Source organism: Mus musculus, chromosome 5, assembly GCF_000001635.26.
Source record: "Mus musculus strain C57BL/6J chromosome 5, GRCm38.p6 C57BL/6J".
Taxonomy (NCBI): Eukaryota; Metazoa; Chordata; class Mammalia; order Rodentia; family Muridae; genus Mus; species Mus musculus.
In genome coordinates, this window is record NC_000071.6 from 113,400,836 (window position 1) to 113,427,439 (window position 26,604).

A 26,604-nucleotide genomic window follows, 5' to 3' on the forward strand; every position below is an offset into this window, starting at 1 on the left:
ACCATTCACCCACTCACCCACCCATCCATCCACTTATCCATCCATCCATCCATCCATCCACTTACTCATCCATCCATTCATCCACTTACCCATCCATCCACCAGCCCATTCATCTACCCACCCACCTACCCACCTACCCACCCACCCACCCACCTACCCATCCATCCACCAGCCCATCCATCCATCCACTCACTCGCAACCTTCAGACTCTGCAAGTCACAGAGGTGAGAAGCAGCCCCTGCTTGCAGCCATCTTGTCTAACACTGGAGAGGAGAACATAGTAGTAAGGAGTAGTAACAAAGAAGCTGCCCAACATTTTCAGAGCCAAGGTGCAACTTCCTCACCCAGCCTGGGATTCAGGGGAAGAAACTGGCACCCAAGCTAAGTAAAAACCTAAAATAAAATAAAATAAAATGGCATATCCAAACAAAAGCTGGACAATCAGACAGTTCCAGCTCAAGAACACCTGGACTGGGCACTCACTGAGAACTGCAGGAAAGAAGGGGTACAGTCAGCAGCGAGCATGCGCAGACCATGACATCATCTGAGGAAGCCCTTCCAAGGGCAATGGGGAGCCATGGGGAGCTAGCTGGGGAAGGTGGTCAGTCCAGTAGTTTGGAGAGATCATACTGACTGCCTTGAGGAACTTGGTTAGAGCGTATGAGACTGACTGAGTTGATGTAGTCATTCAAGTCTGGGGGGGCAGCAGAAAGTTAAGTTGTTTGAGGTACATTATAAGGCATTTGCAACAATGTATGGAAGCTGCCTCCAAGAGAAGAGGCCGTTGGATGTCCACTGTAATGGCGAGCAGCTGGGAGGTGGAACAGTGTCACGATATGGAGTCTGAGGGATGGATGTGTTTATCTTTTGGCTAGTCCTTCTGTTACCCGGGCACTTTCTAGGGCATATAGAGACCTTTGTTGTTTTGTCCAGTTCTCACAGTTTGAACTAGGGTAACAATTACTCCAGGAAGCAAGTTGTCCCTTGGGACAATTTTTTTTTTCTGCACAGTTTTCAAACTCAATACAAGATCCACTCATTCCCTGCTTTAGTGTCATGGCTATGCTGACCCGACCTATGTAAGCTTACATGCTAGTTGAGAGCTCTGTTGTAGTCCCACAAGGCACTAAACCCTCCTGAGCGCTAGGGAATGCCACATGAACAAGAATGTATCAGTTAGACATTGCTGTGTAACAAAACATTTTCACAGCCCAGTGCCTTAAAATATCAACCATTTATTTGGCTCTTGGTAATCAAGGGCTGGGCTCGGGAGGATAATTCTGGCTCTGGATCCCAGCATCTGTGTTTAGGTACAGATTGATTTCTACCCTGGTTTTCATGTCGATTCAGACCTCAACATCCGGGGTAGCTGCTTTGATCTGTCTGGTCCACACATCTCTCCTCCTGGAGGCTTGTCACTAGTCACGTGATAGCCAGGAAGGCTTCCCAGAGAGTATGCACAGACTCTTGAAGCTGAGCCCAGGAACTGACATGATACCACTTCTGCCTGATTCTGATGTCCAAAGATAGTCACAGGGTTATGCCCAGATTTGAGCAGTGATGAGAGCATAGCTGCTGGCTCCATAGAGATGGGTCTGGGTGAGGGTGGGGGTGGGGTGGGATGGAGGTAGGAGTGTGGCTGGGCTGGGTGGCAGGGACAGGGTGGAGTGGAGTGGGGTGGGGTGGGCCCATGTAGAGATGAGGCCATGCTGGGGGCAGGGGATCAGAAGGAAGAAAAATTGAACCAATTTTGGCTTAAATTCCAGGGGCCCATGCACTGCCAACCTTACCAGGAAAACACACACACACACACACACACACACACACACACACACACACATACACACACAAGGACTTTGATGAGTAGCTGGATGAGGAGCAAGGCCTTCTTTCTGACATTTATAGCCCACCAGGAGTCCCATGGAAACGTCCTCTGTGTCATGAGGAAGTTCACCGGCTCAGTCAGCTTTGGCTATTTTAACTTCCTCACTGAGGTCACGCTCTCCCTTCATCTCCAGGATGGGATCCTCCGCGCAGACGTCAAGAAGTGAAACATCAGCAGAGTTCACTGTGGCCTGAGGAGATTGCCGTTCTCCCAGCCCACACAGCTGCCTTTGGCAGGGCGGCTCTGAACTATTAATAAACGGTCTCCTCTGCACTCCCTCCTGAAGGAAGTGATCAGCTCGACTCCATCACACCCAGCCCCATCCCACCAGGCTGCGGAGAAGGACCTCTGATGGGCAATAAGAATTCCCAGATGGCTTAGAGGAAACGCCCCTGGGTCCAGTGCTCCACGGGAAAGCTCACCTTGCTTCTTTTGCCATGTTTTGAGACAAGAAAAGCCAGCATGCGCCTTCTAAATGCCAATGGCCTCAGTGTCCCTGATAAGATGTTGGGGGGAGAAAGGGGGGACAATGGCTCTGGGAGCGGACTACTAAGTGTGTGGAGAGAGGCAAAGAACTTCCAAGAACTTAGTGAGAAACTGGGATTAACTTAGTTCTAAGTTAGGCTGAGGCGATTGCTTTTTTAAAGCCTACCTCTCTGCGCTGCTCATAAGCAACAAGCAATGGCCACCCCTTCCGCAGACAGAGGAGACAGGACAGGAGAGTCGCAGAATGGCCACGGCAGCCTTCTGCTCTGTATGCCAGATACCGAGCTTGGCACTGGGGCTGCAGAAAAGGAAGCAGCAGAGAGTTGGGCTCTTAAGAGCTCACAGTGTGGACGGCAGTGGGGTGAGTCAGAAGACGGCAGGTAGTGGTTCTTTATACAAAAGAGCAAGGAGCTCTGAGGTTGCTGGGAACATTGTTTGAGAGTCTGGGCTGGTTCTGGACTGGGTACGCCTGAGTATCTGATACCCAGCATTGAGCAGAGCCTCATTCTGGTATCCTGAATGGATACGATGCAGGATACTGTATATACAGGCTCATTTCAGGAATGTCAGCCTTCCATAGACATCTCGTGTGTTTTTACACCATGTTTTCTGTCTAGGATCTTGTGCTCTCCATTGATCCTCCTGGAAAACTTTTACAAACTGTTCAAGACTTGGGTCCCAATGCCCTTTGCAGGGTATTCTGAGAAATCTATCCAGTCTACTGAGTTAGTCTTATCCTTGCTTCAGAATACCTCAGCACACCTGCTTGTGTATCCACTTGGTGCTGAGTAGATGAGGACTTTGTTGTAATTATTCACTGGCTGTTCCTAATCTCTTCTTTGGAACAGCATCCAGGTGTTAGAAATCTGTGTGACTATGCCTGACCCGCAACAGCAACTCAGTAGACAACCACGGCTGGATAAGACTGTGTGCTCTGCTAGGGACCACAGGTCAGGCACCCCATGAGGAGGCCCGGATTCCCAGCTCAGAAAACAAAGAATGTGTGGGTGCAGCAGGGAATTCCAGAGGAGGGACATTGGAGTCACTTTCCTTCTGCTGCTGGGACAGCAACCCTGGCTTCTTGCCTTGGGGTCAGAGGGAGGCCAGGGCTACCTTTGTCTGAGTGCAAGATGATACAATCTCAGGGATCCTTGACTGATAGATACTAGGGTCTGGCCCTCAGCCACGCACATCCGATGGGTGCATAGGCGAGAATCACATCAGCTCTACCTTCGGAATATTTCCAGAATTCTGATGCATCTCACCAGCGGCTCTGAAGATGTCACCCTGGCCTCCTTCATGTCCTGACTGCCTGATGGTAACAACCCCATAGCTGAGCTCTCTGCTTCTGCATTCACCTTGTCCCTTCTGGTGGACTCTAAATGCAGCAGCTAGAATGATCTTGTGAATATCTTGCCAGTCTTATGTTACAACCAAGCCCGTACTTTCCACCTTGCTGAAAGACACCATGTGTTCTTATCACAGCTCCTGGGGCCTTTCTGTCTTTCACTCCAGACAGCTCCATCCTTTTCTCTGTTTGCCCTTCACAGATCTTATGGTGTTTTTCCATTATGCCAAGCATACTCCTGTCCCGGGGGCCCTTGTGCCTGCTACACTTGCTGAACAGGTGACCTCCCTGACCCCAGCTAGATACCCACAGGGCTCTTTCCCTCATCTCCTCTCAAGTCTTTGCTCAAATGTTATCCTATCAGAGAGGTCTCCCCCAAGCATCCTATGTAAACTAGCATGCACTACAACCCCAGGACCTTCCTGACATCTTATTCTGCCTGGCTCTCTTGTAACACTTTATCACCAGTGACATGTTTATTTACAAATATGTTCTGTCCATCTTTCTCTGCCAGGTCGAAGACAGCAGCAGCTGGGCTACGTCTGCCCACTGATTTACCTTTCATGCCTGAAACAGCTGCTGGCTCTCCATGTTTGATGAGTGAATAAACACATGCAAGATGGAGTGTGGTTTTTAGACAACAAACATCCCTGTGAGGGAGACATAGCATGATTGTCCCATTCAGGGTGAGGCCTTGCAGGCTTGGGGTGGGTGGGGCTTGATGAAACTGCTCTTCTGCTGAAGAGTGAGTTGGGTGGCCGGGACTGTAGAGAACAAGCCTTTCAGACAGACTGAGATAGTCAGCAGAAACTCTAAGGGGAATGTCCACTCTTTACAGAGGCCAATAAGGAAAGGAGGTAGGAAGTCAGGTTAGTAGGAGCTGTTTAGTAAGGCGTGTGGTTGCTGGTGAGAGTTTACAACCAATATTCTATCTGTGGGAACTGTATAAGCCAGCCTACATGGTCTGTCTTGTTCTGTGGACCAACTGCCTCCAGTGTGGCTAAAGAAGTATGGAGCTGGCTAAAGGAAAACACCTGGGAAGCAAGACAACCATTGTCTTTGGGACATCTGGTAGACCTCACTCATAGATGTAAAGGGCTGGGATATCTGGTACACCTCACACACACAGGTGCCAGGGGGAGGGTTCACAGAATCTTACTGAGCAAACAGACTGGGGTTCTTGTGGGTTTGGGTCTAGGAGGAGCAATTTTACCTGGATCGGTCTGCAAACCCCAGAAAAATTGAGGATCTTGTGAGGGAAGTTTCCAGAAAGGCAGATGTGATGGTTTGTATATTCTTGGACCAGGGAGTGGTACCATCTGGAGGTGTGGCCTTGATAGAATAGGTGTGACCTGGTTGGAATAGGTGTGTCACTGTGGGTGTGGGCTTAAGACTCTCATCCCAGTTGCCTGGGAAGTCAGTCTTCCACTAGCAGCCTTTGGATGATGATGTAGAACTCTCAGCTCTGCCTGTGCCATGCCTGCCTGGATACTGCCATGCTTGCACCTTGATGATAATGGACTAAATGTCTGGACTTGTAAGCCAACCCCAGTTAAATGTTTTTTATAAGACTTGCCTTGGTCATGGTGTCTGTTCACATCAGTAAAAACCCAACTAAGACAGAAGTATATGGTATAAGGCTGGGATAGAGTCTCGATTCCAAGGCTTATGAAATGTCCTCTATTTCTGTCTTTCCTACATTGCATGCTTTCTCTCTCTCTTTCTCTCTGTCTATCTCTGTCTCTGTCTCTGTCTCTGTGTGTGTGTCTGTATCTCTGTCTCTGTCTGTCTCTGTGTCTCTCTGTCTCTGTCTGTCTCTGTGTCTCTGTCTCTCTGTGTGTCTCTCTCTCCTAGCTGTCTCAAGGAAGACACACATTTCTCCATAGCAGCTCAGCTGCTTGGCTCCATCTTCATCGTCAACCCCTAGCATCTGTCTCAACTCATCCATTCTGGAAAAGACAATCTGATTGGTCCATCAGTGCTCAGCTACATGCCTGGCCCAATCAATCACCAATGGCATGGGAAGGGGGAAGGGTATAAGACAGTGTGAAGTGACTCCCCTACAAAAGGAGGGGACAAACGGTGGGAGGACACGCTCCAGTGTTTAGTATGGTGCTATCTGATGCAGAAGAGGGGGGCTTTCACCCTGGGCATTTTAGCATCCAGGTCTGTATCCAGAAAGGCCATGTATACATGAGCTCCACCCTCCTCAGACCCTATTGGGAGCATGACCACAGGCTACTGATAGTGCCTTGGGGTCTGATAAGGGATGCTAGTCACTGGCTATCAAATCTTGCTTTCTTCTTGTTGGTTGACAGGTCTCCAGGAAGTGGCGACATTCTGCCTGTGGATAGGATGACACGAGGAGCAGGCTGCCTGCTGACATCGAAGCGTATGGGAAACCTGGGTCTGCAGGATGACTGTGTTGGTAAAGAACCCCACTGCTGGCCTGAACTAGAGATCAAGGACTCACATGGTAGAACAAGAGTGGGCAGCAGTTGAGGACCTGATGGAGGAGGAGTGACCAGAGGGCAGCAAGAGTTAACTTTCCCTGTCTGAAGGGCTGACGCAGCACAATCAAGAGAGGAGGGTGACGGCCACAAGAAAGAAGATGGAATCTGACATGAGAGGTGCTTTCCCAAACAGTTCTTGTGCACCCAGGACTGGGTAATGCTTTCCCTAGTTCTCAGAAGGATGTGGAATTGTTGATACATTCGTCCTGGGAATGTGAAAAGCAAACTGGTGACTGGCCCAGGGCATTCGACCAGGAGTGGTTGGGGTAGTCTGAGGACTAGTGGGCTGCAGGGCTGCTGCTGATCAACTTTGTAGACAGTGGTTCTGCATGCCACCACTGACCTGTATTTTCCTCCCCTCTTTTCTTTCTCCTTTTTTATTCACCCCCACACCCTTTTCCTGGTCTGACTTGCATGCCTCTGGGCCATCTTGAGTGTATGAGCAGGTTATAAGGCTACAATGAGTGTTCAGCACCACGGACAGTGACCCGCATCCTACCCTGGTCTTCCTCTGGACTGCCCTGTCGTGAAGGTCAGGGACTGTACTTAAGCATACATGGTGTGGCTTCTGGCCACCACTGGGGTATTTTAGCTCCTGTTATCCTCTTCTGCCAGTCCATGGGTTCCTTCTGTCACAGTTTCAGACAGACATGGAATGTTGTGGTGACTTCTAGCTTACAAATTCCAGTGGTTTCCACCAATATCAAGGCCCATCCCCCTCCCTTTCTCAGTATTCTTTAGCTGGAGTTGTTTAATAAGGTGTCTGCTCCTCGAAAGCATCCTTGGGGAGTTGGGGTGATGGCTCAGAAAGGTAAGAGCACTTGCTGTTCAGCCACGAGAACCCCAGTCCAAACCCCCTTCAAAAAGCCAGGCACTGCTGTGGACACACCTGCAACCTCAATGCCAAGTCTTGGAGCAAAGACAGGTAGGTCAGCAGGTTGGTGACTGCCAGTCTAGCTCCAAGTTCTGTGAGAGATGCTGTCTCATACAGTAGAGAGTGGTGGAGCAGAACATGTGACATCCTCCTTTGCCCTGCACATATATATGCACCTCTCTCTCACACATGCTCATGCACACCCACGCAGGCACATATGCACACACATGCATGCTCATTCACACACATGTGAACACACATGCATGCTCATTTACAGACATGCACACACACATTCACACACACGCACACATCCATGCACACTCATGCACACACACATATAAATGTGCACACATGCACACTTGCACACACACACATGCACATATGTACATGCATATACACATGCTCACGTGCACATACACAACATGCACAAACCAGGAAAACAGTACAAAGAAACCACCTTTATAGTAAGAACCCTTACCCCAAAGTAACCAGCGTGGTCTGTCTTCCTCAAGGACTTGGATGGGATGAGCTTTGGTGTCCAAATCCTCATTGCATAGATGGGACAGAGCTCAGGGCAGCCCTCCTAGACCAGTATTTTCTCCATGGGCAGCAATGAACTTCTCCCCCTCCTCCCAACCTCAAAAATGGAGGCAACCTGGGCACTTCTGGGAGGCAGATGCTGAGCAGTGTGAACAGATCAGACCCAGGGCCTCCTTACTCAACCACTCAGTCTAATGAGTCTTTCTTCACAATTCTGCTTACATTGCCAGCAAATGGAACCTGTTTGCTGTGAATAATTCAGTGTTCTATAGCGTTCTGCCTTCTCCTGTGAGCACAACATTGCCAGAGACTGTTAACTACTCCCAGGGAGCAGAACTCGCTCCGCATTGCCTCTCAGCCAGAAAGCACTTGGGAAAACTGAATAGAGAATAGAAAAGGAAAAAATAAAAAACACTTCCCTCCACCAGCCAAAAGCATCCCCACCTTCCCAGCATGCAGCAGTACACAGCCTTTCTCTCCTCAAAGCTTCAGACTCCAGGGAGATTTTGGCTTTTTTCGTTTGTTGGGGTTTTTTTTGTTGTTGTTGTTGTTTTGTTTTGTTTTTTAATCTAAAAATGCAGTTTCATAAAAACAATGGATTTTCAGTGGAAACACCCCCGCTCTGGGCAGATGATCTACTGTCTGTCCCCAGAGAGGTCTGGCCACTTTCAGCCCAAGGAAAGTAATCTTTTCTGTGTGACCTTGATTGCATTGCTTCCCTTCTCTGGGAACATTAGTAAACTAAGGTTTAAGGATTCCTTTTCTTTCTTTTATTTGTATTGGTGTGTGAGAGAAAGCATGTGTGCATGTGTGTGTGTTTGTATGTGTGTATATGTGTGGTATGTGTGTGTGTGTGTGAATGGGTACCATGTGGTGTGTATGTTAGCATGTGTGTATGCATTTGCATGTATGTGACTGTGCATGGTGTGTGATGTATGTTAGTATGTGTATGAGTGTACATGTACATGTGTGTTTGTGCATATGTGTGTCATGTGTAGTATGTGTGGTATGCTTGCATGTGTGTATGTGTGGTGTGTGTGTATGGTGTATGTGACTGTGGGTACATATGTGCTCATGATGGCCAGAGAAGAAAGGTCAGTTAGTTGTCTTCCTCTATCACACTTCACCTTGTTCTCTGAGACAGTTTCTCACTGACCCAGGAGCACCCATAGCTTCCCCCATGTCCTCCTCTACAGCACTGGGTTGGCAGTAGCCCTCTGTCCTCTACAGTCCCAAGCACAGGTTCCCATACTTACACAGCAGGCTTTGCAGGTAGAGCTGTGATCCCAGCCCCAAACTTCTTTTAACTGTACAGCCTTCTGGGGTGTGGTGTCTAAATCGGTGGGCATATTCAGCATATAATGCCCATGTCAGGGCAGTACATTTCTGTCTCCTGAAACTTAGGATTTTGATTATCACATGCTGTCATACATGAACATGGGGCCATGATGAGGCAGGTCAGTACAGTTGTTTAGTACATTGTGATCAAATCAGGACGGAGCCTTTGAGTCTTCTTCTAGGGGTGTGTGCATGCATGTGTGTGCACGTGTGCATGCATGTGTGCATGCATGTGTGTGCACGTGTGCACATGTACTAACAGGTTACTATGAAGGCAGTCAGGCCCATGTACATAGAACCCTCCACTTTTTGAGCCTTTGGGAATCATTGCTACACACCCCAATCCATTTTCTAAAAATCACTCACATCTGAGGGATCAGGTGTCTTTTGCCTGTTGTTGTTTGGTCATGAGCTTCATCCATTTTGCTGCCAATGATGATGATCTGAACATTTGGAGTTGAATACTTGCCGGTAAAGCAAATGCACGTTTTTAAACCTGTTCACCTGATGATGGGCACTGGGTAGATCTTAGCTGCCAGGGGCAGTACGGGCACATTGCAGATGTAGGCATTTCTAACATTCACCTCCAGTTGTTTTAGATCCAGTCACCCAGGAGAGGAGCTGCTGAGTCTATTGATGGAGGATCTCCATCCTGTCTGCCATACTGGCTTTATTAGTTTAGCTGTCCCCACCAGAGGTGGGCGAGGCCACTTCCACAAGGGCATTTCAACGTTTTGACTGTCTGTGGTGACCCTAATCCCTCTGGGATAAGAGGACATTTCACAGATGTTTCTAGTGAAGTTAAACTTTAAAAAAAAAATCATAAATCTGTTGGCTTCTTTTTAAAACATGACTATTTATATTGTCTTTCCATTTTTAACTGGATTTATTATTGATTTCTCAAGTCCCCCATACAGTCTGGATAGCAACCCTTTCTCAGACTAGGAGTTTGTGACTTGTTTAAAATCCTGTAGGCGTCGATCTGCATGTAGCCAGCTGAGTCTCTGGGTGGATATAATCATCTTACATTATAGACATGTATGAATTCTACAAGGGATAAGAAAACATAGATAAGCTGACAATTAACCCCCCCCCAAAAAAAAACCAACAGAGCACCAAGCTTTAGCAGAGACCCCAGGATGGGTTGCAAGGAGGGATGTCTCAGCCTGTACCCGGTGCTCAAGGCAGAGCCGCACAGGGAGTGTTTATCCTCTCAAGGGACAATGCTCACTTCGATGTATAAGCCAGCCCCGGAGGAAAACTTAACAGCACAGCAGATATGGCACGGAACAAAACGTAATGGAGCCTGCACGCTCCATCGTGAGGCTTTTGATTCCCAGCCCATGACAGGATCCGATGCTCTAAATAAAGCATGCAGGCAAATCCAAGGCACAACTGAGCAAGCTGGAGGCGATCACATCCTTTCGCTCTCTCGTTTACAAGGGGGTGGCTTTAAATAGCATCTCTGGGGTCTTTACAGACCTGCAACTGCGGGCCCAAGAAGCTGAGGGAACAGAGACTGAAGCATAAGCTTTAGGATTTGGCCATGGGGGTTAGGGGTGTTGTAGACTGATTAAAAGCTGTAGACCAGAGGAATAGACCCCTGATGTGAAGGGAAGGGGTCTAAGCTCTTATCTGAGAGACTGTATGCATATTGTGTGAATAAACACCACCATTCTCTGACTTCAGTGCCAGCATCCATCCGACAGCTCGTTGCAGTTGGCACAGACCCCACAGTTCACAACCCAGTCCTGCAACCACTAACCCCAGGTGGCCACAAGCCACACACACCTCTGCCCAGACAATTACTAATTTGAGGGCTCACAGTCCCTGCTGCTCTGGTCACCCTTGGGAGAGCACTGACAGCGCTGTGGTTAATGCTAACGGTTCTGTTATGAAAAGCACAGCTCAGTAGCAACCACAGCAGGCAACGCATAGATAGTCTGGTGGGGAGCAAGGGGAAGGGGCAGGACTCCACTCTATGTCCCATGGAATATCCACGCCCCACCCTACCCCCACTGAAGTCTTCACAGAAAGGAGCCATGCATCTGAACTTGCATTGCCCTCCTCCACACCCCCTCCGGCTGCTTCAGGTGGGATAAGACAGTCCTGCTCACCCAGGTCTCCAGGTCCAGGGGGTGTCATCTCGTGACAGTGGGGACAGACCTGTACAAGACGTTAGTTTGCAAAAGGAAAGCTCCCAAGCCACCTGGGACTCATTCCCACAGCTGCTGTGGTCGACACCTGGGGGAAATCACAGGCGGAGTCCTTTCTCAGGAAGGCTTGGGAATTTTCGGATTTTGAACACACACTGTGGGATACCCTGACCCAGATAGGAACATAAAACTCATGTCTGTGGCATAAGCAAATTATGCACAGGGCCTGGAGTGAGCTTTATGCTTTATGCAATATTGAAATGATTTTGTGCATGAAACTGAATTTCATGGTGAGGGGTTGACGGTGGTGGCATTGTGTTCAGATTCTAGAAATCTGAGACTGTGATACGACTGTTTCGTTTGGTTTTTTTTTTCTTGTTGTTGTTGTTCACTCTATTTTTAAAAGATATAAACAAGTTTTAGAAAAAGATAGACAACTCCTACATACATGCACTCTCTCTCTCATGCACACACACTCATACACCACACACATACACACTCTCACACACACACCACACACACATACACACACTCACATAGACACACACACACCACACATTGCTCACACACACACACATACACACCACATACACATATTCACACAGATACATGCAGGCACACACACATATACCACACACATACACACATTCACACAGACACATGCAGGCACACACACACACCACAAACACATACACAGATATACACATGCCCACACTCACACACACACATTCACAAAGATGCACATACACACTCATACACATAAACACCACACACTCATACACTCACACTTACACTCACACAGATGCACACACACTTATACACAACTCATACACACTCATACACTCACATACTACACAATACACACATTCACACAGATACACACACACTACACTCACACAGATGCACACACACACCACATAAACTCACTCACACACACACACACACACACACTGTTGTATTACCATGCTTCTCCGTGAGGTGAGTTGATATGGTGTAGACATCACCACCTGATCATGACAGGTCTCAGTGAGGCTCTGGGCTTTACATATCAGATACTGAGGTCAGGAAGACAGTGGAAAGATGTCTCCAGAAAAGATCTCAAAGGTCCAGTATTCCATGTGATGATGTCACTTCCTCCTGATGTCACTTCCTCCTGTGCCTCACAGTTTACACTAACTATAGACACACAAGACACCCCTGTACATCTTCATTTCCTCTGGATACTGCACACTGCTGTATCTGCTGTCTAATATATTTACTTTTCTTTTCTTTAAAAACAAATTTAAAATTTTTAAAGATTTATTTATTATTATATATAAGTACACTGTAGCTGTCTTCAGACACACCAGAAGAGGGCATCAGATTTCAGTACAGATGGTTGTGAGCCACCATGCGGTTGCTGGGATTTGAACTCTGAACCTCTGGAAGAGCAGACAGTGCTCTTAACCCCTCTGCCTGGTCCTCACAGATCCCTCTGCGGTGGATTGAATATGCTTGGCCCAGGGAGTGGTACTATTAGAAGGGGTACCCTTGTTGAAGTAGGCGTGGTCTTGTTGGAGGAATTGTGTCACTATGGGAGTGGGCTTTGAGACCCTCCTCCTAGTCACATGGGTGTTTGCCTTTGAAACAAGATGTAGAACTCTCAGGTCCTTCATTGCCATACTTGCCTGGATGTGGCCATGCTCTCTGTCTTGATGATAATGAACTGAACCTCTGAACCTATAAGCCAGCCCCAATTAAATGTTGTCCTTATAAGAGTTGCTTTGGTCATGCTGTCTATTCATAGCAGGGAAAACTAACTACGGCGCCCTTTGAGATGATGTAATTCCATTCTCCTGGCATTATCTTTACAACGACTCTCTTGGTTTGTAATGTTCCCACGTCTCTCAGACCATTTGGCTCACTGAATTTCTCTTCCTTTCTGCAACCTGAGATGCTCTTTGTTTTAGATTTTGACTCAAGTCCTGTATCTGATGCTTTGGGGTTTGCATTTCTATGTGTTCAGAGTGGGAGATGGTTGAGATGGCAGGACAGCATCTGCATTTTCTGGGTGCTTCTGAGCTTTCTCCACACCCTGACTCTCGTGGATGGCAGCTAGAAGTGAAAGAGCAGTCCAAATGATGCTAGTGACTAGCAAAGCAGCACAGGACACTCATGAGCAGGTGAATTGGTGGACATGCAGTTTATTTGGAGAGAGAATCGTAGCTGTGTGGTGGAGGACAAAAATCAGCCAAGCTCAGCCAACAAGCAACAATGTAGCCATCCGAGCTAAGTGCCATGTGCTGTTGCAAGCACCTGACAGATTAACCATTTGCTCATTACAAAGTGTACCCAAGACAGGAGTCATTCTACAAAGGCAGAAACTGTACCAGAGCCGTGGAGCAACAGGGTCCTGTATGATGTGGCAGAGATGGGTTTGAGGTGTGGAATTTCTGCTCTGGGCCTCCGCATCCTACACCAAAGATCCACCTTTACAGAATGTCACTGAGGAGAGATCCTTGGTGAACTGTCATGCTCCACCAGGAGCAGTATCATCCTTACCTTCCTGCTGCAGCAGACTGGAGCCCAGGAGACCTAATTACTTACCAGGGAAGCCTTCCAGCGCAGCTGAAAGCTGGCTGTCCTGGCCTGTCCGTGGTCCCAAAACATACATCACAGACACCACCATTCTCACCTTTGTCCCTACACTATGATAGCATGGGAAAGCTTTAAACCATACAGTCTCTTCCGTCCCATCCCCAGAGACATCAGTTGAACAATTCCACCCAGGGGTTTGGAGAGCTCTTTGTGTGTCTAGCTGTAGCCAAGGCTTACAGAGCAACAGGGAGTTGGCCAGCTTCCCAGGGTGCTGCTGTGGCTGGCACAGAAGGCATATGGTGGTTTGAATAAGAATGGCTGCCCCTAGTATATTTGAACACTTAGGGAGTCACTCCATTAGGAGGTGTGGCCTTATTGGAGGAAGTGTGTCACTGATGGAGAGGGGCTCTTGGGGTTTCAATTGCCCAAGCCAGGCCCAGTGTTTCTCCTCCCTGCTGCCGGAGAATCCAGATGTAGAACAGCCATCTCTCCGGCTCCACGTCTGTCTGTATACCGCCATGTTTCCCACCATGACTGTAATGGACTGAACCTGTAAGGCATCCCCATTTGAATGTTGTCCTTTATAAGAGTTGCCTTGGTCATGGTGTCTCCTCACAGTGACGGAACACCGAGTAAGACAAAGCCCTTCTTGCTGAGCCCTGAAAACATTCAGGAATCTACCTCCTTCTTCCTAACCATGAACCACAGCTTGGGCACATCTGCAGGATCCTGAGTACTGGGCTTCATCTCTAGAGCTTTGGGGTGGAAAGGTCATGGCTGAGGCCTGAAAATGTGTGTCCCCAGCACCACTGCTGCTCCTGCACCTGACTGGTCCTGCTGTCAGAGACCATCCCGTGAGAAAGTGAGCCCTTCACAATCTCCCTAACAGGCCAAATGGCCTTGTACTAAGAGCTGGTTATCACCCCCTTCCTCCTTATTCCCTTCCTAACACCTAAGGCTGTAAAATTTGAATAACAGTCCCCTCTTCCCTATCTCTTCCTGAGTTCCCATGACATCCAAGGACATGAGTTACACCTTAGCCCAGCTTGACTCTCAAGGCTGTGAAGGAGGACCAATGTTCCGGTCTTGCGCGCGCTAAACTGGCCAGGAAGAACGACGCTGCTACAGGATCCTTCTGCACACATTTATTCAGTCCTGTTTCTTCTTTCTCCATATATCTCCCTTGTTTATATCTCCCTTGTTTTTATATCTCCCTTGTTTTTATATCTCCCTTGTTTTTATATCTCCCTTGTTTTTATATCTCCCTTGTTTTTATATCTCCCTTGTTTTTATATCTCCCTTGTTTATATCTCCCCTGTTTATATCTCCCCTGTTTATATCTCCCTTGTTTATATCTCTCCCTTGTTTATATCTCTCCCTTGTTTATATCTCCCCTGTTTATATCTCCCTTGTTTTTATATCTCCCCCGAACCCTGGGCCTCTCACTCCTTTTATACTCTCTCTCATCCATGCACCGCAGGCCACGCCCCCTCGCCAGTCACGAGGCTTCAGCTAATCAGGGCAGCAGGGGCAAATCTCCACCAAATTAGATTCACCTGTATCCTGGTACACCTTCGCAGCACTCAAGATGTTTGTGTCTTATATGAGGAAGTCAGATGCAAGTCATATGACTTAGCTGCAGTCCCTGGCGCCTTTGGGACTGCCGCCACACCCGCTCCCCACATTCCGGAGATAAGATGCAAAGTACCCGCTGCTTGGCACCTGACTTTGGGCCCCATGTCAGCAGTTGCCCACTTCTTTGTTCTTTGTATAATTCTCCCTCGACCCCTCCCATATTCCCCTCGATGTATGCTTTAAAAAGAAGGCACCTCAGCATAATAAACGAGACCTCGATAGGTACCCTTCTTGGTCTCCTGTTTCTCTTTTTCTTCCTCCCATCTCCTTCCAGGTTTGCGGTTCCCCTCACACCCACGAATAACTGAATCCCACGGGACGGGATAGGCTGCCATCTGGGACCATTGCCTTCCTCTGCCCAGGTGAGCACCCTTCACCCCTGCCTGGTACTGGCTCCATGCCTCCCTGACTTCTGTTAACATATCTTGTTCTTCGGAGTTATGACAGTCTCCTCCTTTGGGCCTTCCAGGACTAGCTTGCTGGGTGGCATCTTGGCTCTTTTCTGTCCAAGCTCCCGGGGCTGCCTCTGCCCTGGACCACTCATGGTGGCAACATATCATAGACATTAAAGCCACAAAGATGTTCAGAGACCAGCAACTTCAAAACCTGCCTTTGAGATAAAAGCATCCTCTTTATTTCAAAGGATATCATAGTCCAAGTGGTGATACCTCAAACAAGGGTGGGGGTGGGGTGTAGAATAGCTCCATTAGTAAAGCGCTTGGTGTGTAAGCTTGGGGACCTGAGAGGAAGCCAGCTTTTGTGATGCCTGTGACTCACCTCTGGAGGTGGAGGCAGGTGGATGTCTGGGGCTCATTGGTCAGCTTGTCTACCCAAATCTATGATCCCCAGGTTCAGTGAGAGACCCTGATGCAAAACATTCCAGTTGAGGGGCTATATAGCTCAGTAGTAGTAGTAGTAGTAGTAGTAGTAGTATGGTGTGTGCCTAGCCGCACAGGAGGCCCTGGTTTGATTCCCCAGGACTGCAAACCCAGCAAAATAAAACACCCAAAAGAAACTAACTCTCCAAGTCTTTGGGGCTGGAGAGATGACTCAGCAGTTTAGAGCTGGGGGGGGGGGGGGCGCTGATGTTCCTGAGGCTCTGAGTGTTGGTCCCAGCACCCACATCAGGTGGCTCGATAGCAATGGCCTGAATTCTAGGGTGTAAGATGCCCCTCTGGCTTTTGAGGACAACTGACAAATTTGCTTTCTCTCTCTCTCTCTCTCTCTCTCTCACAAACACACACACACATTCATACACACACATATACTCTCACACATACATACATATACACACACATACACATGTATATACTCTCTCACACACTCTCACACACACATACATATACTCTCTCACCCACATATACACACTCTCACACATACATACACACTCTCTCATACATACACACACTCTCACAATACACACACACTCTCTCTCACACACACAGATATACTCTCTCACACACATACATATACACACATGTACATACTCATACACACAGATATACTCTCACACACATACATATACACACATGTACACACACTCACATACACATACACACATATACTCTCTCACACACACATGTACACACATATACTTTCTCACAACACATACACACATATACTCTCTTACACACATATACACACATATACTCTCTCACACACACATATGCACATACATATACTCTCTCATACACACATATACTAACACACACCCATACACTATCTCTCTCACACATACATATACACACTCACACACACATATACACATATACTCTCACACACACATATACACACATATATTCTCCTTCATACACACACATATACTCTCTCACACAGGCATACACTAACACACACACTAATGAAACCTTTTTTTTTTAGATTTATTTATTTATTATATGTAAGTACACTATAGCTGTCCTCAGATACTCCAGAAGAAGGCATCAGATTTCATTACGGATGGTTGTGAGCCACCATGTGGTTGCTGGGATTTGAACTCGGGACCTTCAGAAGAACAGTCGGCGCTCTTAACCACTGAGCCATCTCACCAGTCCCTAATGAAATCTTAAACATAAATAAGGTAGAAAGTGATTAAAAAAGATATTGACCTCTGACCTTCATATGTACACGCACACATGAACAAACATGCATATACCACACACAGAGAAAATGGAAGGAAGAGAGAGAGAGAGAGAGAGCGCAGATGTGGCTTTAAGAATGATTACGTTAGGGCATGCTCCGGTCTGGGTTTCTCCTGGCCTGTCTGCAGTGTTGCCTGCTGGGAACCATCTCTGCTGCAGGCAATCAGATACTTATAAAAACCCACGCCCCTTGTACCGCTCCACCAGCCTCCTGGACCCATAAACATCATGAAGAATCAGATTGATCCAGTATTACAGAGAACAGCCTCCTCTAGAGACTCCCCCCAGCACAGAGAAGCCTCAGCCAGGAGAGAGCAGAGCCCGGCGAAATGAGGGCGATGCATAATGCAAGAGCCGGCTTGCCCCTTACTTAATTCTATTTTGTTAAGTAATGATGGGATATAAATCCGGGATGGGAGAGGAAGATGGGATCCGCAGCTGTATTTGATCAAATGCCTATCGCTGTTGCTTCCAGCAGCTAAGCAGTTGGCTTCATAAACAGAGACATAAATCAAATGTCCAAATCGCAACGGAGAAGTCAGAGCCGAGGGTGAAAGAAGACAGATCGGTCTCTGCTGGGACGTTCGTTGGAGGCATCTCTGATGGGGAGCCATGCCCACGTGCAGCCAGGATCTGCTGGGACGTTCGTTGGAGGCATTTCTGATGGGGAGCCATGCCCACGTGCAGTTCAGGAGGATGCTGAAGGGGTTCCAGCCCTTGAGCAAGCCCCGGCTAGGGCCAGCAACTGCCCACAAGAGCTTGACGGAATCATTGAAGGCAGTCACTGAGGCCCTTGGTGTGGATTAACCGGGCTGTGGTGGAAAGAATTTATAGAGAACCATTAACCTAATGATATTGGCTCTCTGTAAACTCTTTAGTGCATCTGAGAGAAATTGATTTCATAAATCTTGGTAGGGAGTTCTAGTTGACCCACAGGGGGCCTGCCAGCCGGGCCAGGCTCTGTTGCCAGCCAACAGAACTCTGCCTCCAGTTGGGTAAAGGGTCTTGTGTGTCATCCCTTTGTAGTCTTCTTTCTATCTATCAGTCTAGAGAGTCACACAGATCAAATTGGGAAGGCCCCAGGACTTTGAAAGGAAAGGTTTCCCTGGTATCCAGGAGGACAGGTTCCAGGATTCCTTGCTGAGAGGAGAGTCCCTCACACATAGCTGTGGGGTTGCAAAGGGTAGCCCTACCTCCTACTACAGCCTCAAGCTATCTCCTGCTGGCTTCTCTCCACGACAACAGAGACAACAGAAATACGGGATGGATTTCTCTTGTGTGTACAGTGTGGAGAGTGATGTCTAAGATGCTGTATGGGTTCAACGCAGACACCTTCTTCTTTTTTTTTTTTTTCTGGAATAGTTCCCATCTTCCATCGGCAGACTCTGTGGCTGCAGAGATGGTAGACACGAAAGGCTGACTCCAGAGAGTGGGAAAGGCTGGTCCTCGCTGTGGACCTGGGTGTGACCTGTCCTGCCTGGGTTTCAGAGAGCAGAGTCTGGAAAAGAATCAACCATGTGGCAGGCTGAGAACAGCCCCCTTTGAGAGATGGGGTGGCAGGGAATGGAAGGGGAGAGAGGGGTCTCTTTCTGCCCTGGAGATGTAAAACAATAATGGGAGGAGCCATTAAGCAAGCCCAAGCTCAAAGACCCCTAGGGTAGCTGAGCAGATTCCTGACAGATAAGAAAGAGTGCTCGCTGCATAAGCAAGAAGACCTGAGTTCAAATCCCCAGGTCCCACATAAAAATCCAGGCATGATGTAACTCTGGTGCTGGGAGGAAGATGGTCATACCCAGGGGGATTCCTGGGGCCTCCTGGTCACCAATCCAGCTCCAGGTTCAATGAGAGACAAGGTCCCAAGGGATGAATCAGTATACCCATGATCTTCTGACCCCTGCACACGCTTGTGCACACATACTCACACACATGCATATATATACCACACACATGCCCCGCATATACTCACATGCTCACTGTGGAGCAAGTACAAACAGCTCAATGGAAAGAGACTCACTACTGTGAGGGGGAGGGGCTAGTGTACGTACCCTTATCTAAGAGACAGGGATTAGGTCCCTGTCTCAAATATCCACAAATATCCTTAAAACTCTTGCTATTTTGGTCAAAAATATCTTTCAGAAAATCTCTGGTCAGTGGTGGTATAGGAAACTTGGTGCAGGAATGGGGAAGCAGGCTCATTGCTATGTGGGGATGGGGGACTGTCTCTGAATGCTGCGTCCCTCACTCCGGCTTTTCTGAACTTGGAAACACTTCTCGAACAACTCAAGGTCAGCTGCCCCTCTGTGGCTTTCGGCTTTCCCAGAGCCATGCTCCAGACATCTGCTCCCCCCCCTGAGGAGTCAGACCACACACAGTCTCCTGGTGCTAGCCTGTAGCTAGGGTGGAAATCAATCACACCCCTCCGGCACCAGCCTCCTCAGCAGGGAGACGCTCCACCATTTTGTCTCTATTCAGAATCAATTTATCAAGGTATTGATGTTCTTGGATGGAGGGACGTGAACAAGACAGATGGACTCAGCTGGCTCCAGAGAGGGTGGGGTTTGCTTCAAGCAGCTGCTGGAAAGTATCATTGGATGCTTCTTCTCTGCCTGGGGAAGGGCTGGATGCTGGGCTGGATGGCTTGCTCTGGTAGACACTTCCTGGCTGTATCCCTGAACCCTACGTGCCCTCTTTCCTACATTCAACACATCCCATGCCAGCCACAGCTGGGCACATGTGGCCACATCTGGCCACATGTAGCTAATCACAGCTAAGCACGCTGTCTCCTGACCACAGGTCTGGACCAATGCTGGGTTCCTGAGCCAAGATGGCAACTAGAGCCTTCCTTGAAAACTCTCTCTCTCTCTCTCTCTCTCTCTCTCTCTCTCTCCTTGAGTCCAGGGGAAGGATGATTTTGCTGTTAAGGCCCCGCTGTCTTGACCATCAACATGAGGGGGATCACTGTGAAAATAAACCTCTGGGCAGTTCTTGAGAGACCGTATAAACTAGATTAGTTAGATGGGGACATTGAGATGGAGCCGCACCATCCCAAAGGCTGGGGTCCTGAACTAGATTAAGAAGAATGGAGCCGAGCCCCAGGGTCTCTCCCTGCTTTCTGACTGTAGATGCAGTGTAACCAGCCGTCTCTGTCTCCTGCCTCCATGCCTTCCCACCTCGATGGACTGTATCCTCACACCGTGATGGTATGCTTTCTGTCAGCTAACTTTTCACCACAAAGAGTTAAGTGACTAGACAGAAGGCTTCAAGGAGCAGATGGGTCCTGATGGCTGTGAGGGCCTAAAGGAGGAGACAGAGAGACAAGTAAGTCCCTGGCAGCATCTAGCCAGAACCGAATCTTGCTAGACCCGGGTGATTGGGAAAAGCAGAGTGTGCAGCAGACTGTAGAACCCCGGCTTGTTTAAATGGAGAGATTCTCCCCACATCACACTCGTACCAGTGAGAGAAGCTGGGCTCAGGTCAGCCTGGTTGTACAATTACAGAAGGCAGAAATAGAAGGTGTGGATAAATCTTTATTGGAATCAGCCCATGGTTCTAGATTGACACCCCAGGAGTTGGAGAGAATCTACCATTCATTACTGGCTGGAGCCGCAGAGGGAGTGGATTGACCCCAGAGCAGACTGGAGAAGGGAGCTGACCCCAGGCCTTGGCAGGAGGTCTGGGATGGAGAGAAGGGTAGGTGCAAGCTACTACATTTTGAAATCCAGGCCTTCGCTCCTGATGCAGTTCCTCCCTACCCTGCCTCACAGAACAGCCTGCCCCTCCCTGCTCCTGGATGCTGAAGGCCCTAAGTTTTGGAATTTACTTTGAAATGCTAATCACGGGAAGCAATGATCTTGATGTTGAGTCTAATTAAGGGCTGGCCTGGTTTAAACTTTGGAGGGCTCCTGCTTGTCTATGGCCGCACAGCGGGAGCCAGGGAGGATGTAAGTTTTATTAAATTGATGAGATGAATCAAACAGGCAAAGTGGCTGGGGAAGGTGGGGGCTAGAATCATGGAGCCGGAGAGCTCATTTAAAGAGCCCGCAGTGAGTGTCAGAAATTGAGAGCCAGCGACATCCTCTACCCAGGGTCCCTGGTTATGGCTAGAGGGTTGTGTCATGGGTCTGGTAACAGGGCCTGGCTTTATTAGAACTGAAGGCGGCACACGTAGACTGATTAGAGTGGTCAGCCGTGACTGACGGGGGCACACTCCTCTGCAGAGTCTCTCTGCCAGGCCTGGACTGTGCCTGGAGGCCATCCAAAATTAGTAACAGCCATTAGCACACCTGGCATCGCCTGCTCTGAAGGCCATTGCCCTGAGAGGCAGGAAACCAGGGGCTCCAGGCATTTTCCTGCTCTTCTCTGCTACACTTACCTGGCTTCCGAATCCTTATGGACAGGGAGAGTTCTCATCTCCCACATAAAGAGTCTGAGCCTTCAATAGAGCAAAGGTAGGCTTCGGACTCACACAGCCTGACTCTGGAGTTGGAGGGCAAGGTATGCTACAAATAGTCTTCCCTTATGAGTCTGCTCACCACTCCTACCTGATGCACTACAACAAATGCTTCTAGACTTTAACTCGCGGGATCTGACAGGGACAAACCCAAGGTCAGAGTGAAGGTGTGGCACTGGAGCAGTAGCTGAGAGCTCACACAGTGAGACAAAAACCAAGGGGCAGAGAGAAGGAGAAAGAGAGTGGAGTGAAGGGGTGAGAAGAGACAAGGAGAGAGGCAGACAGAGAAAGACAGAGAAAGAGACAAAGAAAGAACCAGAGAGAGAGAGACAGACAGACAGACAGACATACACACACACATACACACACATAGAGACAGAAAGAGATAGGGAGACAGAGAAAGAGGGAATCAGAGATAAATACACAGAGAGAGACAGAGAAAGAGAGAATCAGAAAGACAGAGACAAAGAGAGAACCAGAGAGAGACAGGCACACACACAGAGAGAGACAGACAGAGACAGAGAAATACAGAGAGACAAAAGAGATAGAGAGACATAGAAAGAGAATCAGAGGTAGATACAAAGAGAGAGAGAAAGAGAGAGAATCAGAAAGAAAGAAACAGAAAGACAGGGAGATAGAAAATCAGAGAGAGAGAGAGACAGAGGAAGACAGAGAAAGAGAGAACCAGAGAAACAGATAGACACACACACACATACACACACACACACACACACACACACACAGAGAGAGAGAGAGAGAGAGAGAGAGAGAGAGAGAGAGAGAGAGAGAGAGAGAGAGACTGGGCCTGGTGTGGTCTTTTGAAACCTCAAAGCTCATCCTTACCAACACACTTTCTCCAACAAGACCACGCCTCCTTATCCTTCCCAAACAGTTCCACCAACTGGGGGGGGGGGGGTTGAGGCAAATATCCAAGCAGATGATTCTATGGGGGACCATTCCATTTAAGTCATCCCAACACTGCAGCCATGCACTCCCCCCACACCCAGGGACTGCTTGCCAGTATTTTTATTTATAGTGATTCCTCTTTTGAAGTCTTGAAGGTAACCTCATCAGCTCTGGTATTTGATAGGACCAGTTTCAAGAGCTCTGTGATTTTGAGACGCCAGGAGGCTTCAATCTCTTGTATAAAATTACACAGCAGGGGTGGAGCATAGTAGCTGATGCCTGTAAATCCCAGCGACTCCGGAGGCTGAGCCAGGAGGATCAAAAGTTCAAGGCTACCTTTCATCCCTGAAATCATATACCTACATGTGACACTAAGCCAACCAAGCAAGTTGTATGCATATTTAGATGTATATACGCACACACTCGTAAGGAGAAGAAGACATGGTTTCCAGAGAAAGTGAGGTGGGGTACCTTGGAGGAGATAGAAAGGGGAAATAGTTTAATTATGTATATTTTAAATGAATAATAATACTTTTAAAAGTTCAAGGTGAGTCTGGTGTACATAGAAGAACCTTGTCTCAAAACAAACCAACAAACAAAAACTCAAAAAAAAAAAAAAAACAACAACAACAACAAAAAAAAAACCATGGTAGCTCAGTGGCAGAGTGCTAGCCCAGCATGTGCCAGGCATGGGATTGAGATTCGTGGAGGTGAGGTGGAAATTAGAGAGGAGACCAACGTCCTTAGAATCAGATTGGTTTTTGATCGTAACAGTGAGGGGCACAGGTCTTACCTCAGGAGTGGAGACTGTGTGAACGTGATCTGGAGGGCTGGGGCCGTTTATAGGCCGTTTGCTGTAGTTTGCATCTGTTCCCCTTCAGTCTCTAGGGGGTAGGTGTGTTGGTCGTATCAGAAGTATCTGTTGGAGATTGGTTCTATCTCTTTGATTCAATTGGAAATCTGGGTGTCCAAACGCTAAAGCTCCTTGTCCCCAGTTGGTTTTTAATCAATCAGTAAATATGCTAACGGCATGGGGTGAGACCCTTACAGTTATGCAGGCTAGGATGCAGAGAGGAATGGGCAAAATCGCCATGACTCTGGGAAGAAAGATGGGATGCAGAAGTGGAAGGAGATAAAGCCAACCAGCCATGTGAGAGTTCCAATCTGTGGCCACTGGTCACCTCCCTGATTGGGCCTGGGTTAGCAGGGGAAGTTTAGGAGGTCCCAGCCTTTGAGGTAGCCATGGCATTTTAAAGGTAAGTTAGTGTGTGTGTGTGTATGTGTGTGTGTGTGTGTGTGTGTGTGTGTGTGTGTGTGTTTCATTTGCAGATCCAAAGATAGCTCCTAGGTGGGTGTGATCACAAAGTGGTGTAGCAAAAACTCACTGCTACAAGTGTCCTGGGTTCTAACAGCCCGTGGATGTTGCCAGTCATGTCCATGTTCCTATCAGAGTTTCTCAGCCCATCCTAAGCCCCTCTCTATGCCCTGGCTGCCATGCCTGTGCATATCCTCCTGACTACTCCTGCATGAGTGCCCTGCCCTTATTGTTACTGTTTTATAGAGAAATGAAGTGCTGTGGAGAGTGGTGGCACACCAGTGTCACCCAGCTCCTGGGCACATGTTATTCAGAGACCCGTGTTCGTCTCCAAAAACTGTCATGATCTGCTACTTCCTTCCTTTGCTGGAGGATCCCTCTTTCCTGCTAAAACAAGGTCTTCTAGGATGATATCCCAACATGTAAACCCTAAATCCCATGCAGGTCCAACTTCGTGCCTCAGGATTGTGCCAGAGTTAATAGTCCCTCAAAGAGCTGTTTGAACACACTCCAGCCACGAGGTTTTGAGAGAGTGGGGTGTTTTCACGTTGCAGACCCTGATATCCTCTTCCATCTGAGGGATGACCCTACAGCTAGGGCCTGGATGTGAACTGGGCAGCACCTTAGTCATGCATGTGGTTTCTCATCTCTGAAGGGAGGATCTCAGATTCACCTTCTTCATTGTTCTCATGGCTGATACATTTACCTGTAGCCTGCTCTCTCTGACCACCCAGTTTGTCAACGAGTTGAATCAGAGTTTACACTGAACATTCATTCACCCACACATCCACCCACCAACCCAACCATCCACCCATCCATCCACCCACCCATACACCCATCTATCCACCCATCTATCCAACAATGCATGCATGCATGTATGCATGCGTGCATCCATCCATCCATCCATCTACCCATACATACATACATACATCCACTCACCCACCCATCCATCCATTCACCAACCCACCCACATACTCATCCATCCACCTGTCTGTCTGTTTGTCTGTTTGTCTGTTTGTCTGTCTGTCTGTCTGTCTGTCTGTCTGTCTGTCTGTCTGTCTTAAGAGTCTCTGTTGCCATAATAAATGCCATGACCAAAAAGCAAGCTGGGGAGAAAAGGGTTTATTTGGCTTATACTTCCACATCGCTGTTCATTATTGAAGTCAGGGCAGGAACCCTCACAGGGCAGGATCCCCGCGGCAGGAGCTGATGCAGAAGCCATAGAAGGATGCTGCTTACTGGTTTGTTTATCATGACCTGCTCAGCCTGCTTTCTTATAGAACCCAGGACCATTGCCCAGGGATAGCACCACCAACCATGGGCTGCCCAACTCTCCCATGCATCACTAACTGAGAAAATACCTTACAGCTGGAGCTCATGGAGGCGTTTTCTCAACTGAAACTTCTTCCTCTCTGATGATTCTAGAGGGTTCAAGTTGACACACAGAACCATCATTCTGCACACTGTCTGTCTGTTGTTACAATGTCTGTCTGTTGTTACACTGTCTGGTTAACACTGACTGACTGTCAACTCAGCAGACTCTAGGTCTCTCTATTACCTATAGTCTACCCAGCTGCCTGTGTTTCTGTCAGCCATCAGCAATCTATCACCTCCCTGCTCACCCATCTGTCCTCCCCCTACATCCCCACCCCTTCCTGTCCCTCCTCCTGCCTTCCTCTCCCCTCCCATACCAATGAGAATCTCTGAGTGCTCCCTAAAAACTTCTCCCAACCTACTACACCCCCAAGGAATTAGCTTCACTTTCCAAGTCAAAACACTGTGGGGAGATATCTGCTTTTATCAAGGCTCTGGGAAAATGATTCTGCAGATGAGAGACATTTGGATAGGTAAGCTTTGGCCTTCCACATCAACCCACCAGAAATGGCATCAGCATGAGCAGATGCAGGCCTTCCCTCATTGTAGACATTAGTGCAACTGTGTGCCCAGCGCTTACCTTGCTAGACGTCAAGTCACTCAGCTAGGACTTAGAGCATAAGGGGTGTGTGATTTCTATGAAAACACATCATCTTATAAAGGGACTTGACCTCCCATCCTTAGCAGGCCAAGGTCTAGTCGCCATGGAGTCTGAGAACTGACCTCACTGGCTTTGCAATCTCAGGTTCTAAGACATATTTGCTTTTGTAGCCAATTACAACCTGGCTCTAAATGCACGTGGCAGACCTAGGGGCCGAAATACAGAAGACCATGGGTCTACATGAGTAGAGAGAACATGGAAGATGTTCCTGCCCCTCACATCAGTGTGGAACCCTCACTGTCCGCCTGTCTGTAAACCTCTCCGTCCGTAAGAAGGAGCAGATCTCCATTCCCAGGTGGTGATGGTTTATATTTCCTCTGAGGCATCGGGTCCATAGGTCTGTAAAAGCCACATCAGGCCCAGGAGGGTAAAGCTCGTGGTGCCGATTGTGTCAGGAGCAGCAACAGC